Raw genomic sequence first — 14,094 nt, 5'->3', positions numbered from 1 at the left:
AGACCGGCGGCAAGCGGAGTTATGATCCCACAATATCCTCCTATGATTGGATACTCGCAACTTTCTCGGCCACTCTTTTCCCTTCCTCGTCTTTCGCCGATGTGGCTCTTCATCCTCCATCCTGACACCCTCTGTCAAGTTTTTAGCATCCATTGCACGTTCGCTGCGACTCGAGACTTGTCTCGTTCCTCCTTCTCTTTTTTTCTTTTACTCGAGAACTTGAACAGGGGGAAGGGGGTAGTTTTGCATATCGTTGCAAGTGTCCTACGACCATGTTTTCGATCTGTTTCTCGTCTTGCGATTATACAAGAGCGTAATTTGCAGTGTTCTGCTTGACAATTAAAGCAGCAATTTACAGCAGTCGACAACGTTACAACCAGCTAACTTACTCGTACTTGTTTACATAGGTTAGCTCGCGATGAGAGACGCCGGCTGTCCTAATTGCAGCATCGAGCCATTCTCTCTCGATGTCTCGAGAAACAAGAATCTCCCGGATATCCTCAGAATCGGTGAACGCCACTCGTCGTTTCCGCCAGTGTATCTTGCAACCTGGTCACGCGCGTCGCGTATCAATCCTTGAGCTCTTCGCTCCTTTTCCTTTTTTTTTTCCTCGCCGGTGTAGGAGGGAGATAGACATTTGACTTCGTCTCCCTCTTTCTCTCTCGATCTTCAGCGGAAAATTAAACAAAAAATCGTCATGATCCCTTTCAGCGGCAGGCAATCACGGAGGCCACCGCCTCTCATATAACCGGTCGGTGAAGAGGACGTTTGAGGACTCGCGCGAGGACTGGTCCGCGAGTTTCTTTTCATCGAGGATTTAATATCACCCTGTAGCAGAGTCAGGTCGCACTCTATTTCGTCGTTGATCCGTTCCTCTTCCTCTTTCCCCCGTCATAAAAAAGTCGCCACTTTGTTCCCTCGCGATGGTTGTCATAATAGGGAGCTTGTCGTGCATCGTGTGCTTTTTTTCAACCGTACTTTGGAGCGAAGTTTCTGATAAAATTCCCGTTGTCGACCGCTTTTTAAAGCTCTAATGCAGAATACGTGTCTGAGTTCGATTTTTGTAGACTCCAGGGTAGTCTCGAAAAGGAAATGGAGTAGCTTTATTCCCTTCTAAAGGGAATTGTAAATTGTAGAAAATAAATACAAATTTTATTTGCATTTAGTTAACGCGGAAAGATATTTTTTTCGCTTCTTTTTCTCCCTTTTATCAAGAGAACAAGAATAATATCCCGACAAATTGTGAATTCTCTTTTCGCAATGGCATAAATAATACGATCAACGTAATGATCAGCTGTATGAATCGATAACTTTGCTCAAAATGTCTTCTCGGTATTAATAAATGAGCACGTCGAGCAGATAAAAATAACACGATGCACAACGATGTTAATTTTGTCCTTAATTTCGTCTATAATGAATGAGTTTTTTAGCGCATAACACAGTTCACGAACACGATTTAGCGGTTGCAGGATTATCAATACGAGCGTGTTACTATTGTTATCAAAGTAGGGCACTGCCGTTAGAAGCAAGAACGAACGTAAACCTCAATAAATGGAGAATACGCGGTATTTTTTCGTCGATATCCATCGTACTTTACTCGCTGTAATCTCGCTCTCGATATTGCCGACAAATTATTTTCTTAAGAACTAATGTAACTGAACAGCCTGTATTTACCTAGCCTAATACATTAACTTGATAACTTTTGCTATACATGTATGAATAATATAAATATGATTATCATGCATTTTATTATTTTTTTCCAGTGACTAAATAAAAACAAATTAGAGAAAAGTCTGAATAAATATATCAAGATAAAATAATAATAATATATCAAGATAATTATTAAAATAATAAATAATAATAAATATTAATAACAAGTATATTAAGATAATTATTAAAATTATTTTTTATAGAAAATATATTTCATTTTCTGTAAAAAAATCATTTTAATAATTGGAATAAATTAGAGAATGTCATCTCTTTTATTAATAATTTGTATCGTAAAAAAATCAATCATTTTATAAATTCTTATTTCGTTAATATTTAAAATTAATTTATTAATATTTATAATTAATTTATTAGTATTTAAACAATTTTTGAAATATTCTTTAGTTTACTATCATATCCTCGAATTTCGAGCATTAATTCTTTTCGAATTAATCCTCTTTTATATTTTTGTAATATATATTTTATAATATATTAAAAAAATTCTATAATCTGAAAAATTCTAATTCACTTTTAACTTAACTTAACTCACTTCCATTTCGAGAAAATGAATCGTAATAAATCCTACATAAATCTGCTATAATCTCTTATCCGAAAACTATTATTTTCGTCAATTCGTTATCAGATCGCAAAATGCCCTACCAAGAGCCTCCCGAGATTTTTCTCAACCCTTCAGAAATATCTTTCTCCCGGTTTTTTCATTCAGCTTCAAAAATATTATCTATAGTACTGAGTGTATATATATATATATATATATATATATATATAGTATATATATAGTACTGAGTACACAACGTGCGAGTCACCCCTAGCTTCGTAATCCGCACTATTTGCGTTCGTAAACATTCCACGAGACTCTTTTTCCCAGTAGCTCGGTTGCTTTAAACTCGTCTATCTTTCTTAAATATAAGCAAGTAATGTTACTTGTTCAACCAACGAGAATCGTACTTACTTGAAACTTTGAAGATGCCGCAATAATTATCACGACATAATAGTCGTAATTGGAATGCATTGTGCGTATTCACCGAGTACTCGAGCCTGGCTACTGTTGACCAGGATTACCTGTAAAAAGAAAAACTTGTTACTAACAAACATCCAAAAGTTTACCTTCAAGCAGAAAACATGCTTGTCTCGTGCCACGACAATAATTATTTACGATACATTAACGTGTGAGCCATAATGTGCTCGATGAAACGAGCCGTCCAACTATGTAATTTGCAAACAGACAGGAAGGTTGTAAATCCAGAGCGGTTGAAAGCAACATTTGATTTTATACGCGAAAGCCGTTCATTTAATGTTTCGAAACTGTAAATTATTTTCTCACTCTTGTCGCGACCAGGGAACTTTCTCTCTCTCTCTCTCTCTCTCTCTCTCTCTCTCTCCCGTTTTACGATACCGGAAAACCAAGGGGGAATTCGTTTTCATCGCGTCAACCGGTCGACATGATTAATCAGAGTTCCTTCGTTAACCGCGCCGTGTGCAACTGACATGAGGATAACGTCTCTGATCTCCGAATCTCCCGAGACGGGATTACGCTATACGTCGTTGCGACCTGTCATATCTACGCGCGATTATGCGCGAGGTTCCCACCCCCGCCCGAGCTTTACACCCTCGCGCAAGCCGGTCCATTCCGGCCTCGATCCCGCCTCTTTGGCGAGCGTGTCGCAGAAACACACGGACCTGTTTCCACTCACCGTGGTGTGTTTCGGACAGGTAGCTTCATGTATTAATCATACGAGCAGCGAGTATAAAATGTTGGTCGCTTGACCAACTTTGAGGAAGCGTAACAATAATTGCGTTCAACAGTGAAACTCGTCGAGGGCGATTGTTGGCTTGAAATTTGCCAGAAAGTTATCTACGATGATTGTTATTATTTCTATCTTACGGGATTATTAAGAATAAAATCAATTTCTTTCAATTCTTAGATATTCGATGGTTTTTATGTTGAAAGCTATTGAGACGACTTTACGAGATATTTGCATATTTCGAGTATTTTATAACTCTCTCTTATTTTCTTTATCCTATCCGTCCTTTAATTCTGCTGCATCTTTGAAGATTACGTCGCGAAGTACCCTCCGCTGCAACTGCAGCATAATCCTTCACGAATCTCACGATTCCTGCGGAAAGCGTTTTCCTCGGGTTATATTTCAACGGGGGAGATATTTCAGCGCGACATGCACATTTTCGTTGCCAGGAAAAATTTCGATTTTAAGGTCACATATCCGACCGTAAGCCGCATCTAGAGATTAACGTTGTCCGTCGACGAATTATAAAGTTGATTCTCGCTTCACAAATCTGTCCGACATTAAACTCGCGGATGTCGCATCAGCGTTTAAAAATGGAAAGTGTACGAAATAAAATAGAAGCCTAGAAAATGAAAATTATAAATATACGTAAACATGAATATTTTTAATTTTCACGTCGTGTCCTTAGAATTGTTAATAATTATCCTCCATTAAGGATTCATTTTTATGAAAATTTTACGTGAATAAACGGCTTATCACGATCCGCATTTATTATATAAATCCCAAATCCGCTCCTTGATTTGCGTACGTACGTCCCGTTCGGGAGGATCACGCGCGGAAACGGATGCATGTTGGACCGACTGTAGATCAGCGCGACAGGATCTCTTCTCTCTCGCGGGAGTCTTCCGATTCGCCGCGCGAATCCCGGTGCAACGTGTGCATAATGCATGCCCCGCGTACGTGTTATGATATTTTTCGCGACGGTGGAGGGACGTTACCCTGCGCATTCAGGATTTCTGACACGGGGAGAAACGTAGGAGACTAACGTCGAGATCTTCTCCGCCCGTTCTCGATTTTCGCTCCTCCTTTGATCGCCGCCGCGCCTCGGTACATATATAATGGGATAACTCGACTCGCGTTTCCGATTTACTCCCTTCCTTTCGAAGGCTTTGACGCGTCCTCGGGAATCCTAAATATTTCGTAGGCGGATTACACACATGGAATCTGATCGGGGATGTTTACAATTTCGAGAAGAGATATTCTTTGAGGTGCGTATGTATATTGGATTTCTAAAGGATGTTATGCCACACGCATGCGAGAGGGATGCGACGTTATTCAACTTTGTGAGAGATTCTTCAAAATGAATCTCCCGAATGTGCATATCCTATATCCTATATCCCACGCGAATATTATTGCGTACGAGAGACCTCCAGCTTCTTCTGCTCCTGTGATTAGTTTGCTTTATTCGTAGATTATCGATTTCCACTCGGACATATTCGGAAATTCCCAGTTATCGATGGTGAAATAATTCGGTGATATACGTCGTGACTTATTGACGAGTTATTGATGCGAGGAGAGTCCCGGGGAACTTCCCTCGCGTGCTCTCGCGATGATTGAGTAACTCGGCGCGAATCGCTGCGACGTCGATATTAATATTTCCTATACCATATTTCGCGGGGAAATCATCTGCGAGGGAAGTCAAAGCTCAAAGCGGATAGCTCGAAATATTTAGCTTCTTTGAGACTCGGGGGCCGCGTATCCCGACTTCCTGATTACCCGAAGGGCTTTTCTATCAAGAGAAATATCCGAAACGACTCGTGGTGGGGCTTTCGTGCCGTCGAGTGCAAGCTACGGTTAACAAGAACCACAAAGCAAATGAGACCGACGTTAGTACAGTCGGTATTCTCGTTCAACCTCCCCCGTTGTAGGGAGCTTAGTAATAATAACGTTGTGCGCCATCATGTGCCACTACAAAGGTCAGACGGAATTCCGCAGAAGCCGCGTGCACTTCTATGAGGATATAGTTGACCGCGCGAATAGCAGATGCGCACGTTTTAAGAAAACGCGTAATTAGCAAACCGCATTCGAGGCTTTTGCGATGCTTTAGCTTATTAATGAAGCTACACCTTTTACGAACAAGCGCGATTCCGGAAAAAGCTCAATTTCTGCTGGAGGAAAAGTTTACGTATTTATATTATGTTTAATAAAGTCTATTTATATTTTCATTTGTATGTTCTTATTTGTATGTTCTATCAACATATTTATAATTTTATATCGAATTATACAGAATTATTATATATTAAATTTTCTTTTTCGAATATTATATTCAATATTTTTGTATAATTCGATATGGAGTTGGGAATATTTTGATATAATTATATATAAATAATAATAATAATAATAAATATAATAATTATAAATAAATATAATATAAATAAATATAATATAAATAATATAAATAATATAAATAATATAATATAATTATATATAAATAATAATAAATAAATTTTATTGTACGTAATTAGATATTATATCTAATTAGATCTAAAATTATATCTATACAATTATATATAATTAGATATAAACTTTTTTCCCGCGATGTATGATTCATACACAAAAAATATAAGTGTTAAATTAAATCAAAACTTACATACTTGAATTAACACATTTATTGTTTCGTATATACGCAACAATCTGTAATCTTAAAAGAATATAATAATCTTAAGAATATAATAAGAATCTTAAGAATATAATAAGAATCTTAAGAATATAATAAGAATCTTAAGAATATAATAAATCTTAAGAATATAATAAATCTTAAAAGAATTTAATAATCTTAAATTTCAACAATATTGTTGTCTTATTTTAATATTATAATCTTATTGTAATTATCACCTCAAGAATATATAATCATTTAATTTTACTTTAAGAAAATTATAATTTTTGATTTAAAAATATTTTCTATCTAACATTGTTTCCTTTTCATTCAAGAAAATGAAATCTTAAATCATAAAAATATATTTTTCTTGATTCAACTATATAAAATGGCTTCATTCAAGTAAGTTTTTTTTTAATTAACGCAATAAAATCTTTCATCATTTCAAGATTTCCAGGTTGAAATTAAAGATATTTTCAAAACAAGAATATTCTTTTTTTTCTGTGTAAAACTTCATTTTTCACAAAACAATTTCTAATTTCTCCCTGAAGCAACTCGTATATTTTAAATTTCATATTACGATTCATGAAATTTCTCCAGCTTAACGGTTCTTTCTTTTCTATAGAGCATCTTTGATATAAAAAAAATCCTGCTTATGCTTGCGATTTTGTAATACGAACGGATCCTTTGCCGTATTTCAAAGGTCGAGGAATCTCAATCGGGCAGGATGCCACGGCGATTACCATTTCTGTCGCGATAAGACATGAAATTCCCAGCGATTCAATCATCCACGCGCGCGCAGTCTAGTCTCGGCAACAATAAAATCGCCCCGAGAGAAACTCACCGTCTCTCGAAGCAATTTCAGATAATATTGCCGCGGAGATGAACCGGAAGGCGGACGAAGAAAAGTGATTAGAAAGTTCGTCGGTGATTCCTTCGGTTTAGATATCGATGCGATTCCCGGCAATTTCCGTGCCGAGCCGGCCGTCGTCTCTCGATTGATGGCGCGTATCGTGAACACTGTCTATGGTTGTGAACGCGTCGCGTGTAATAATGTAATATCAATAATTCCTCATATAAGAGACCCCTTGAATACTGGATTCATGCAGGCTGAAGCGACCACGTGAATTACGTTGCATGCGAAAATTATTTACGAGATACGGAAGATTTCTGACAGTCCATCTTTAATAAATTATTAATTATATAAATTATTAAATTATAAATTAATTATTAAATAACAATCATTTCGCTGCATCATCTCCCCCCCCCTCTCTCTCTCTTTCTCTCTCGAATGACAACGATCGAGATAGACACGTATCGTAAAGTGCATAATCGCCGCACGTGGACGGGGCGATTACGTCATTGAGAAGCATGTGTTCCAGACGATGAGGTATCGCCCTGGGGGGAATAGGGGAAAGGGGGAAGGATGTCTGCTATCGCAGTCTGGCAGATATACCCGGCGACACCGTCATCGCACCAAGCGTCGTGAACTCGCGCATTCGCTCTGTCGCGATCATAAATTGCGGCGAAGCCGCGGTATCGCGACTGAGGTCGCCCGTGGTTGCTACGCAGTAAATAACATCACTCGCAAACGTCGACTTGGAATTACGCTCTTGGAATTACGTAGTCTGGTTAATTAATCGCGCGAGGAAAGCCAGAATCACTCGATTTTCCAGGACCGGTTGCTTCTCGACGATAGCTGCATCCTTCGTACTCGAATGAAAAGTTTGGGGGTTGGTTTTCTCTCAGCAATAATCATAAAAATAATAAATAATAATATGAATAAAAAAATAATAAATAATATATATATATAAATAAGAAATAATAAATGTGTGATAATAATAAAAATAAAATAATTAAATATCCTGTTTCATGGATATGAAAATGAAAACAAAGTTCTTCGTATTAATCCACCTTCAATTTTTCATATGTACAAGTATCTCGAAAGTATGTAATTTCTGAAATATGGAACGCACTCTAAGTTTACGAGGTGGCTTGAGAAAAATGCACAACCAGCAAGAAATCGAGTAAATTGAACGAGCCGCTTGGTTGCAACAATCTTGGCTTCCGTGCACTCCCGGTTTTCAATTAGCTCGAGAGATCGTCGAAGGTACGATCGATTAGGAGAAGTCAGGTAGGGGCAGACGGTGCCTCGCTTTTCCTGCTAACCCGGGCTCGTTTCCACGAGTCAGTAGCTACGTTTCCGGAACGCGTTTACGTGGCCGCACCATTAAATCCCGCGCCGAGCGATTTTGCTCGTACGTTTTACGCGGATCACGCGATGCGTCTGCCTCCCCCGCATCCTCCCTTTTAACAGCCTTCTTTTTCTTCTCACCCCATATCCCGGATACCCTTTGAGACGAGAGATCATTTACAGCATCGGGAAAATCAATGATGCGCTCCGTCGTTAAAGAATATCAATGTATCAAATTGCTCGCGATTTATCGTAAAGACAGCGGAAAGATTAGACTGGGAGGAACGGGGATCTTAATTTACTCGCGTGCAATTATAGGAGAATTTGACAAATCGAGATCCACAAGATATCTCTGCACCTTTAATTTTAATCGGAAATTTCTCGATGAATTTCGAGCCGATTTTTCCATCGCGAGAAATGCTCAGGGAAAATTCATTTATTACTTTCTCCAATTTTCCGACTATGTATGTATCGATATTTGTTAAGAAAATATTTATCTTCAAATTGTTCGACAGTAGTAATTTTATTCAGAAAAGCAAAATTGATGGAATTTGATTATTTTATTTCATTGTTAAAATCAGTCACCCGATATCATACACGCTACGGTGTCCCGTATGAGATTGCCAATAAAATGATTCTATTTCTATTCGGTTTTAACTGATCTCGGGTAATTGAATCGAGAACCGCCTGCTGAACCAGCTAGTTCAACTCCGCACTGTTTACGCAGGCGAGCGTTATTTGTGCCATGTTTACTTATCATATATGGATACTGCACCGATCGGCAAGCTGCCATTTCATTCAATGAATTCGGTAGAATTCGAGGGTGATTTCAACGCGTCTATTATTGAGCAGAAACAAGATGCAAATGCGGAATTTGATTCTGAAGGGATAGAACTCTATGTAAACTGATAAAATAATATACAGAGATATTCGTTAATTAAAATTAAAAATAATATACATCTAATTTTATAAGAAAAAAAATTTCATTTATCAAAATTTCCTTGTTTATAAAGTAAAAAATTTGGAATGTTAGTTTTATTTAATGCGTAAAATAGATATTAATATCACGTAATGCCATGCATTAATTTTTTTGATATATTATTTTGATATTGAGAGGATTCTAAAAGTAATATATACTTTTCATGGCGCCTTCTTTTGTTCGTGAGATATACAATTTTGAAATATTGCAAAAATAACATTTTAAGTTTTTTTCAAAGATTACGGTCCTCTATAACTTTCACTTCATCATTATTCATGAGTATTATTATTAAATATTCCCTTAGAGATATAAATATGCAAGTATATCGATTTCATTTTTATTTCAAATTTTCTTTTACGCGAGAAGTTCCAAACTTTATATTTTTTTAGTTGGAAAGAGAGACGATACAAGTAGGTACGAAAATTACGATACTTCCAAACTGCATATCTCAGAAACCACAAGAGACCGCCATAAAATTCGAAGCGTGTATTACTCAGGAATGTAATATACATCAAAAGGCAGATGACCCGTGTCGCGTTAATGCGAACATTTACCATATATTTTTCGGCTCAATCCGTCGTCTCTTCGAAGCGAATGATTTAACACGATATCGCTTAACGTGATGCCCAGATAATGCATCATTCTGCCAAAATTCGAAATAAAAGCGAGCCTCGAGCCTCGCCGAGATAACGCGCGATATAAAATAGTTACCGGGAGGGCGAGATTTCGCTAATGTCGTAGCCGGACTATTTATGCGCGACGGCGGGAGGGGAGCGGGGGGGAGGGGGAGAGGGTGGCCGGGCGTCCTAGCGCTCAGAGATACGCGAGAGCCCACGTCGGTCACACTTACACGCGGCGATTCACCCGTGTATGCACGTATGCGCGCGCACGTATGTGCCGCACTTCCGGCCGGGAACTACCCTCGCCATTTCCGGGCGATGCATCATTGGACCCCGATAAAGTTTGCGACCCGCCGCCGGCGAAACTCGCGACGGCGACGACGGGGGAGACAAAAAGGACGCCTCCTCCCCTCGTCCCTCGTCCCCTGCCTCCCTCCCTCGCGCCCCCTCCCCCCTCCAGGTAGGGATAGCTGACGCGGGAGGAAAGGCGGAGAACACGCGCTACCCCGAAAATTCCATCCGACCCTCGCCTCGACCTCCGTCGAATTTCCGGCGCGAATCGGGCTTGTGAATAATTTCCGTTGGTTTCGCATCGACGATCCGGCTGGAACCGCCCCCTTCTCTGGCGTCGAAGACGACGAGAGATGTTCAATTGAACTCTGTTGTACGACATGTATACGGTTTACGTGGAAGGTGCATGTCCGGGGTTTTTCCGGTTTTTCCATCATTTTTTTCTCCCCCGATCGCTCTTTCCCTCTTGCGAGATGTTTTATTTAAACGGTCGAGTGGAAGTCGAGATAAAGTTGACGCTGTCGCGGATTCTCTCTCTCTCCCTCTCTCTCTCTCTCTCTCTCTCTCTCATCTCGGAAACTTACCGAAACAGAATTATCCTTATAACTTCCCGCTCGACGCAATTAAATCCTCTCGGGGGACAGCAAAAAAAAAAGGAAAAACGGCGGAGCAAGTACTTTAAAGAGCCGGTCGTCGTTCCGGCTCGCGAGCCCGTTAATCACCATTTCTCATTTTTTGCCGGAAGAGGCGAATCGGAGAAGCGGGAGCGACGCGATCGAGAGATACACGAGTCACACCTGTTTCAGCGCGCTGATCGATAGTATCCTGAGAGCGGGGTGACTGTTCGCGAGAGGTCCTTGACTAATGATCGTTTCTCGTGACGAGGCGCGATACAGCGATGCGCGCGAAAGAGGTGGACGAGGAGACGCCGGCGAGCAGGAGTTCGAGCAGGATAACGTGGAAGCGACAGGTCCTGCCGTCCTAGGGGGGAGGGTAAGAGAGAAAGGAGGAGATGGATAGACGGAGGTGGAGGTAGATAAGGGGATCTGTATTCGAGCAACGAGACCGGGCGAGCCTTGGATAATTAGCAAAACAGCGGAACTCGGTCGTTAGAAGCTCCTTCCCTCGATGTTTCACTGTCGTCTACAGGGTGGCATCGATCGTACGCATCGCGGTATGCGCCGCCGCGCTTATATTATACTACTACTTACTCATTCCCCTCCTCCCGACAAACAAGATTTGCCGGCGATCCGTCGCGGGGGTGAGTCGCGACGAGATCATCGGGGATATTGGCTGTTGCGAGAGCGATATACACGGAGGTGTAATTCTTTTCCATGGAAAACACCCTCCCCGCCCGACGTCTTATCCGATATTTTTATAAACTGCAAAGAGATTGTTCAGGTGAAAATTTATATTTTCCGGGAGAGAATTATGTATCGCGTCGGATATCACTTTGATCAATGAAAAATGGAGAAGAATATGTATGATCATTTTTTAATTGACACTAATTAGCTCACAGAAATTATTTGAAAATGTCATGTTAATCACGTTTATCGAAATTCGATAATTCATAGAATCTTGATATAATTAAAGTCTCATTCTTATTAATCCGATAATTTCTCCTCGATTTTTCGACATTTTATATTCCTTTTATTCTTATCCATATCACAATTTCTATTCGTAATTTTTTATTAATTCATAATTTTTTTATTAATTTATAATTTCTTTAATTTAGAAAAATCAGGGGGAGAGAGAGAGAGAGAAAGAGTGCAATAAAAAGAAAAAAATCAGCTTTATTATTTTTCGAAGGAGACTTTATTATTTTTCGAAAGAGACTTTTAAGTACTAGAAGAGTACTTGTGTAGATTAATTAGCAAAACAATCCCCATCACGCAATTGCGTTAATATCGCAAAGCCTCGAGTCGACGGAGTGCACTAAAGCCATAATTATGCAAACGAGTCCAGACGAACGAGAACCCCTCGTTTGGAATTCACGGTTACGTCCGAAGCTATAGCCGCGCAAATGGAATCATTCGACAAGACGGATTTAAAGGATTCGAAGAAAAAGACTCGCATCACGAAGAGGCGGTCAGCATTGCCAGCCCCTTTTGTGTAAGCATTAAAAAAAGAGGTAACGATCGATATGTTCCCAGATTCTCTCTCTCTCTTTGACGGCTACATCGAAGAGATCCGCTTCAGCCATTATCGGGATTTACGGGAATTCGATTAAATTGCAAATATGCTATTAGCAAAATTCTTTAAAATCGATTGTAATTAAATACTCTATTTAATTTTATAATTTTAAATAAATATAAATAAAAAAATAAATAAAAAAAATGTTTTAAAAAATCATCTCCCTCTCTCTTTCTCAAATATATTAAGATATAAAGATTCAGATCAATTTATAAAGAGTCAATTTATTTATTTGAAAATCTAAGAAACGAATGATGATTATATAGCAGACTCACGATGTATTTGATTGTGTTGACAATTTCTCAGGATGCCATTATTTACTCATCCCGGATATCATAAGCCTGGCATTCAATATCGTTCGCAAGCAAATCGAGTAACGATGACTCGAAAATCATGTTGCTCGACGAGAAAGAGATGCTATTTCGGATGCAAACCGTGTCTCGTGTCTCCGCAAAAACGCATTGTGATTCGAAACACGTGGCTCGGGTCCACTTAATCCCAGATCCCTGACAGATCGATGGAAACCAAGTATCGAAGCCGGGAACGAAATATTAATTCGCATTTGAGGATTGACCTGGCCCTTTCTATCGCATAATTATTCCGCTAATTTGCTTAAATATCGATTCGTAGCAAAGTGAAGATGAAGTGCGATTATCGATAACTGTTCGTGAAGATGTTTATTTCTCTCTGGGCAATTTTTCTGACATTTCGTACGAAATTTTATTTAAATAATTATATCATCTACGATAAATTGATTGTTGATTTCCGAGTATTATAGATTCCGAATGTTTCTAAAAAATATACGAATTTTTCAACAGAAGTTTTGCTTTAGTCTATTCGTGAAAAATATTATTATTAATTTTTCATATCAGATATTAATCTAAATTACTCGCAATGAAATTTATTAAATATGGCGATACACACATAAAGTAAACTTATTTTTCGAAATTTTGCCTCTCGAGATCGCTTAAACCGAGAGTCAATATTCACAGACGAGACTTTCCGAAATGTCTATTTGCACTCAGATTCGACAGTCAAAGAACTCTTGGATGGACGGTACTTAAATTGTCCCAAAACTACTGGAAGAAAAATTCGTAAGTGATCTAAAGAAACTGCTTCAAACTTGAAAATGGTGATCTCTGTTCTTGACATCTTTCACTTTTCTTCCATCGTTACCGAATCAAAAGCTGGTGTTATTTGCTGACATTGGTGGAATTTTATCAATAAAGCATCTCGTTTTTATCAAACCGGATTCCCCAGGTTTTCCTTCTTCCTGTTTTTAAATCTCCTATCATGATTCAATTCAATTCTAGTGAAGTGAAAACTTCGAATAATAATCAGTAAAAGTTTTTTATAGGAAAAATTCCCTACTGTTAGCAAGTTAAATATTTTCCGGATAATTTTAATTCTTGATTTTACTCACAATATTGACAGATATACCTGCATAATGTTCAAGTTTAAGAAGATTTGTCGAAATTATGAATAAATTATCATTAAAAAGATAAATGAATAAATATATAATTATTTTCCTGCATATTTTTAGTTGCAACAAATCACATTTTTCAATCTAAATTTTTCTATCAGCAACTCTTTTATGCCATAATCGCATCTGTACGGCATTCTTCGATATATTTTTCAGTATTGTTCACTGATATTTTCACTCGATTACACATTTGCAATCACAAACTTGA

The 14,094-nt window shown here is 38.5% G+C and overlaps 1 protein-coding gene and 1 long non-coding RNA gene across 3 annotated transcripts in view; one reads left to right on the top strand and one right to left on the bottom strand.

Annotated features, from left to right (window-relative positions):
* LOC112639522 overlaps positions 1 to 14,094 on the bottom strand; it is a 166,183-nt gene that overhangs the window by 6,301 nt on the left and 145,788 nt on the right. Inside the window, exon 3 of the long non-coding RNA XR_003123549.1 lies at positions 2,678 to 2,787. This is a non-coding gene — a long non-coding RNA (uncharacterized LOC112639522). The remainder of the gene's footprint in view (positions 1 to 2,677; positions 2,788 to 14,094) is intronic.
* The window catches only part of LOC105255861, a 169,528-nt gene that overhangs the window by 31,232 nt on the left and 124,202 nt on the right, over positions 1 to 14,094 (top strand). The window lies entirely within an intron of this gene.

Source organism: Camponotus floridanus, unplaced genomic scaffold, assembly GCF_003227725.1.
Source record: "Camponotus floridanus strain SB8 unplaced genomic scaffold, Cflo_v7.5 scaffold7, whole genome shotgun sequence".
Lineage (NCBI taxonomy): Eukaryota > Metazoa > Arthropoda > Insecta > Hymenoptera > Formicidae > Camponotus > Camponotus floridanus.
This window is presented reverse-complemented; position numbering and strand designations above follow the sequence as displayed.